At 44.1% G+C, this 5,989-nt stretch overlaps 1 long non-coding RNA gene across 1 annotated transcript; it reads right to left on the reverse strand.

Moving 5' to 3' along the window:
• Positions 1-2,263: 2,263 nt before the first annotated feature.
• LOC136446334 (uncharacterized) lies at positions 2,264-3,621 on the reverse strand. The gene is made up of 2 exons (XR_010757559.1): positions 3,536-3,621; positions 2,264-2,923 (listed from the first exon to the last, which is right to left on the reverse strand). It is a non-coding gene; the product is annotated as an uncharacterized lncRNA (long non-coding RNA).
• Positions 3,622-5,989: the final 2,368 nt, after the last annotated feature.

Raw genomic sequence — 5,989 nt, forward strand, 5'->3', positions numbered from 1 at the left:
TCCACCCATCAGGGGATCGCTCTTCAGCACATCGAGGAGACCGAACAACTTAAGCCCCTGTCGCAGCTGACCGATGGCTGACTGTTGTGATGAGAAATAAGAATTATATCTAATATGTAAATACCATACATGTTTTACCTAACAGATAGACTACAATGGAGTGTTCCCATACATGTACATCTGACTGTTAGTGGTGGTCAGTTGATAAACATGAGAGTCTTGCTCATGTAGATTACTGCATGGTGCTGGTATGAAACATTCACGCCGAGTTTGGTTTCATATGGTTGGTATCGTATGGTACGCTGGGACTGACCGGGGTTCCCTGTGCAGCAACGCTTCCTGAAGCTGCTGTCCGTGGGCCCCGAACACGTGGTATGGGCCATTCCTGATGTCTCGTTGGAGAGCCTTGACATCTTTTGTTTTGCTGTGCATCCTGATGGCTGCTCTAGCACCAGCTGAGATCTTCTTAATCCTGAGTTGACTCAGCCCACTGCGGCCTTTGAACCTTGGGGTGGAATCCACCAAAGCGTGCAAGTTTTTCGGGTAATTTCTGATGGCATGGTTGGCACACTCCACCTTCCGAACCCGCCTCCCATATGGCACTCGCTCCATGATTTGAGCCATGGTGTTAGAGTCACCGTCACCTATCAGGCCGACGTATCGCAGACCGTGCATGGATTCACTGCAGGATGACGTCGCCCTCCATTGCTCCAGAAGAGCCATCCCAGTTTTTAAAACACTGGTGCTCCTTTGCTTCTTCTTTCTTGTTCTTGGCAACTGCACAAACCGATCAGAATTTGTTCCTAACACCAATGTTCAGCAGATTTTTAGTGTGCTTACCAATTGCATGATAACTGCAACACCACTTTTAGCATTGTATCTGTGGCTATGTGATCTTGTAGACCATCCACCGTCTGCTATAACATCAATAGACGGGATTCCTTCGTCATACTGATTCATCGCCTCTGCTTGTGCCTTTTCCTCTCTTCCTGCTTGTTCAAGCTCAATAGCCAACTCCTTCTCCCACATTCCTCCAATTGTGAACGTTCACAAATGTGGGCTCAGAGGGGGACGGGACGGACGCCCATTACAGACATCACTTCATTCATGTTAGCATACCCGTACCCAACTGACATGAACTCCTAACCGGCTTGCATGTTGATTTCATGCCGCATTCTCCTGTTTGGGCCTTTGATCTTGGGTTGGAGCTCCACAAGCATCTTTGCACCACAAGCATTACACCTGTACATGAGGACACTGGCAAATCCATCTCTCTTCACCTCATCATACAGAACTGGTACACCCTGAGGTCTTCGGGGGCAGTGCTTTGTGTGGCTAACGACTTTATGCATCTGCTTGCTGAAGAAATCAAGCTTGACTACTCTATTACCTCTGAGAGCATGCAATACACGTTCTGGCTGATCCACTGACTTTTTCCCCTTCTTGGCACCATGACTTGATGGGGAGGGCGTTTGTGGTGGTGTTGGGAACGAATTGGAGGAAGTGACTTCCGTCCCACTCAGCTCTGCCTCACTCTCAGTCTGAGAAGAAATGGTACCCGACTTGTCATTTCTTGTAGCTGTGACGTCCTGTCCACTCACGTCTGTCTCACTCTCAATACCCGACTTGTCATTTCTTGTGGTTGTCAATGCGCGGTAAACCTGACGGGAAAGTCTCCGCCTGCAATCCCTTCTTGAAGTTTTTTCCCCGTTTGCTCTTTTTGTCTTCCGTTGTCTCCTTTTTGTCCCCCACTGTACACTAGGATAGGCTTGTATTTGTTTTTATATTATTTTTTTACATGGCATGAATGTACCCAAAGGTGTTCGAGAAGAAACTTAAAAGAGGATAGGCTTGTATTTTTTCACATATGTATATATCGAAAGGTCTTCTAGAAAAAACTTAGTATGTGATGTTTTCAACATACGGAACATAGTTTTGTTTAAAAAGAAAAGACTTATCTGCCTCTCTGTCAGTATACCACTTGTTCGATTTTTGACAGCACATTCATGTACAATAATGTCCATGTGAAGGAATTCATTGTATCACCTGGAAGCTTCATAAGATCTAGAGTCAAACTTCATTGTGTCAAACAATATAAGTATGTGGACAAGTGAACTGCCTTTGTTACTATTTCTATCTTCTTTCAATGTTGAGACCATTACTTCTTGAAACTAAATAGTATAACTAAATAGTAATGGTATAACTTCTTCAGCTAGAATTCACTTATGAATATAAAGAAGACAATAAGCACAAGAGAGATATTAATGAGCATAGAACTGATGTTTATTTTAAGTACAAATGCATCCGGGATGCCTCAGGCCATATAGTCTGGCTGTCTGACATGTTCAAGTCATCTGGTTTGGGTCTCTTACTGGCTGAGGTCTGTTCTGTGTAGTTGTGGTTGTGGCTTGCATGCAGTTTCCTCTTCTGGGGCCCTGGGTGCTGGAATGTAGGGGGTCATTATTTTTCCCAGTCTCAGAGTGGTCAGACTCACTCCCAGTCCATGGCTGTCCATCTTCCCAGTCCACCGCTGTCCATCCTGAGGGTCTCCCACCTCCCCTCCCAGTAGTAGGGAGCTCTCTTTAGAGGCGTCGGAGTTGGATCGTGCAGGTGAGTTGTGAATCAGTTGCCCTCCAGGAGTGTGATGTTCAGTACAGCTCTCAGTCGAGGCGTCTGCGCATGCAGGTGAGATGTTAGAAATTTGAATCGAGTTGTGTGCCGGTGATGACGTTGTTGATGAGGGACAGGAATCGTCGGAATAGGGGGATGGGGAGCCCATGTTTCGAATTTTCAGGTCGTCCAAAATGCCACTTCCCACGCTGCTGTCGATGTCGGCTGTGTATCCGGGGTCATACCAGGGCGATACGGCCCTTGGGGACTATGCTGACATTCAGTGTCAGCAAGGTAGCCGTCGTTTGAAGACCTAAAAGTTATGACAAAGATTAGTTACAAAATGCACGGTTTGTTGTAGCCTGCGTACCACGTCGCTAGTTCGTTCGGGGAGGCTTATAGTAATATATATACTCAATGTTACGTAAACCAATCCTTGGGTAAACAAATCAACCAGAGCAAATCAACAGAGGATCTTAGGTATATGAACATGGGAGTATAGAATTACTTTGTCAGTTATGGGGAGGATGAAAGAGAAGAAAAACAGACGTGCAGTTTTTTTTTACTACTACTGTTTATACATACGCTGGGCTACAACTGCCAAACAGGAAAAAAAACCGCGGCGGAGGGTAGAACTTTGAACAGTTTAGCCCTGGTAAAGACTTCGCACTTCCTTACAAATTGACCATTATTTGTCAAAGTGATTAGATTTAACATGCTTCAAGCGTTCCCTTCTGAAGCAGGGGTGGTCATGGCCCCCTTATCGAAATCTCTGCTTGGAGAAATTATACCACATAGTTCCGTAAGTGCTACGTTCGCCTTTACAAGTTTGAAGCTTCGATACAATGCACACTAGACATTCCACTACAAAATGACAAAGTTAATTTATACAAATAGTCACTGATTATGTTCTAAAATAACTCACATGTTTCAGCTTTGCGCGAATTCCCAAACACCCTGCAAAATAAAAACCCTGGCCAGGGGTTCAGCTGGCACTGATTCCCGCGGTTTCTATATGCTTGCTAGCATGCTTGAAAGGCGCCAATTAGAAGCAACGTGCTTCTAATTGGCGCCTGAACTAATCTCCAAGCAGATCTATAGGTTGCAAAGACCGTATCAAACTGGCAGAGGAAGTACGTTTTGCAACTTAGATTGCATTACAAGCTCCTTCTTCCAGTTGGATACGGTCTTTGCAATCTATTGGGTCTGGTTGGAGACTAGTTGGAATTCGGCTAAAACAATAATGGACTCTCTCTTTCTCCTCTACCCTCGTGGTGACTGTGTCTAGACGTTACTGTCTGGTGCCACATTTCTCTAGAATTTCTTCAAACTTCTCACTTTGTGACTTGCATCTTAATGCTTTCTTGAAGAAAAACAAATTTGTAGGACTTATGCTCCTTGAAGACTCTTGAAGGCTTTCTTTGTCCTTCGTCTGGAAGATTTCTCTTTCTTCCTCTGTCCTCTCTCTTCTTCTTCTTTTTCCGAACTTGGGTTTGTTAAACTTCTTCTGACACCATGCGACACGTCCTATCTGTTCTCGGACGGTCCTTCTACCTCTTGGTAGGAATCTATCAGGATGAAACCAGGCCAGTATGCACTTTCAAGCTGTTTATTCTTCAGGCATCTTTGCCTGCCGAGGTTCTCTCTTGGACTTTTCATGCTACGTCATATACGCATGCGTGTTAGTCTAACATGCTAATAAGCTACACATGTTACACAAGTATTAAATGCTTTTCATTGATTTAAAGCGAGCATATTTACGATGATGCATAGTAACAGTGAAATCTTATTAGCTATATTCCCACAAACCCTAAGTGAGCCTCACAGGGGTACGCCACCAAATATCCTCCCAGACAGGATGTACACAAGTGCCGCCAGAAAGTAGTGCGAGACAAAAGTGAAGCATCCACTCACTAAGTGTTCACTTTGAAAGTATTGACATCATTTTCCGATTGTGACACAATATTTTGCCCAGGGCGTATTCGTACAAAGTCTGTTTTCTCTAATTTATACGTTGGAATGTAGTTGGTCTCGTCTAGTGGCGGATGGATATGGGAAGTATCTCTAGCCCTGCAGTCACCCACTTCATTTGGAGAAGAAAGGGCGTTGGCAAGAGGTAAGGAGTTAAGTAACTCCCTTTGCCTCTACATATTATCGAAATTATGTGTCTCGTCACGAACATTCAGTTATTCCTAAACCTAAAGATTTTGTCCCGCGTAGCCAGCTTTAAATTGAAGGCAACGTCCTGTACTATGTCGTTAACGCTGGTTTTAAATATACCGATTCTTGACAATTTGGTAAGAAATTGTGAAGCCGGCCGCGGCTGACATCTGTGATTGATTATCTTGTTTACGGGGTGGCGGACGGAAAATGCCTGGTTTACTGAAGTACAGAACACGGTGCTACTCTTTTTCTTTTGTTGAAACTGGCCATACAGCCTAGCAAACAGGGTCTTATTAGTGCTGTTAATATGTAAAAAGTAAAGTAATATGCGCAACTGGTATTTTGAATCCTGAAAAATACACGCCTTTCTGCTCCAACTGTCGTAATTTGCACGCTGGAAAAAAAATGGCCTCTACCGATTTCTTATGCCATAAGTTATGGTTAGCCGCTAGCCCTGTATTGAATTTCCAATGTCCATCCTGGCATTTTCTGTTCCAATGGGCATGCTAGACGAGCAAATTTTGAAGCACGTGGGTTAATTCACAGTATGTAAGCCAAAGCAGCTAATCTGAAATGTCATCACAGGAGTAAAGCATGACTAAATCTTCGTTTATCTGTGTTTCTTCTACAGCAGCCTCTGGAATGATCTGCCAACAACATGACGTTTACTGTCGAGGACTTCCAGATGACGACATCTACAGAAATACAGCTCTATAATTTGTAACGCCAAAGGGGGGAAATATCACACTCCTCTCGTTAAGGCTAACATCTTTATGTAAGGACGATTGCAACATTTGCACCCCCTCACCCGTAATATTTGAACTGCACCCAAATCGTTGACACCGGCGACAGAGCAAACAGCGTAATTACATTTGTATTGTGACAGAACATCCAGCTTACTCAGAAGTTTTATAGTCAGATCTATTCTTACAGCTGTCCAGCCTCTTGGAAACCCAGACTTCGGGGACTCTGCCTCTGGCTCAGTGGGGGCTGGTTCAGCTTAGTTAGGTGAGTTTGCTGGATGTTAAAATCATTGGGAAATTGCCAAAAGGCGTTGTTCGTGTTTGTATTTGTTGCCATAGTACGATATGCACAACCTAGTTAATTAGTCAATATGCCTTCTGTGTTTAAGTCATAGGGTTGTGGTTTTCTTCTAATTAGCTCTTGTAAAGCAATGTCACACCAACGATATGACTCGTCTGGCTCCTGTTCCAGG

The sequence above is a fragment of the Branchiostoma lanceolatum genome, chromosome 12 (assembly GCF_035083965.1).
Source record: "Branchiostoma lanceolatum isolate klBraLanc5 chromosome 12, klBraLanc5.hap2, whole genome shotgun sequence".
NCBI classification, from domain to species: domain Eukaryota; kingdom Metazoa; phylum Chordata; class Leptocardii; order Amphioxiformes; family Branchiostomatidae; genus Branchiostoma; species Branchiostoma lanceolatum.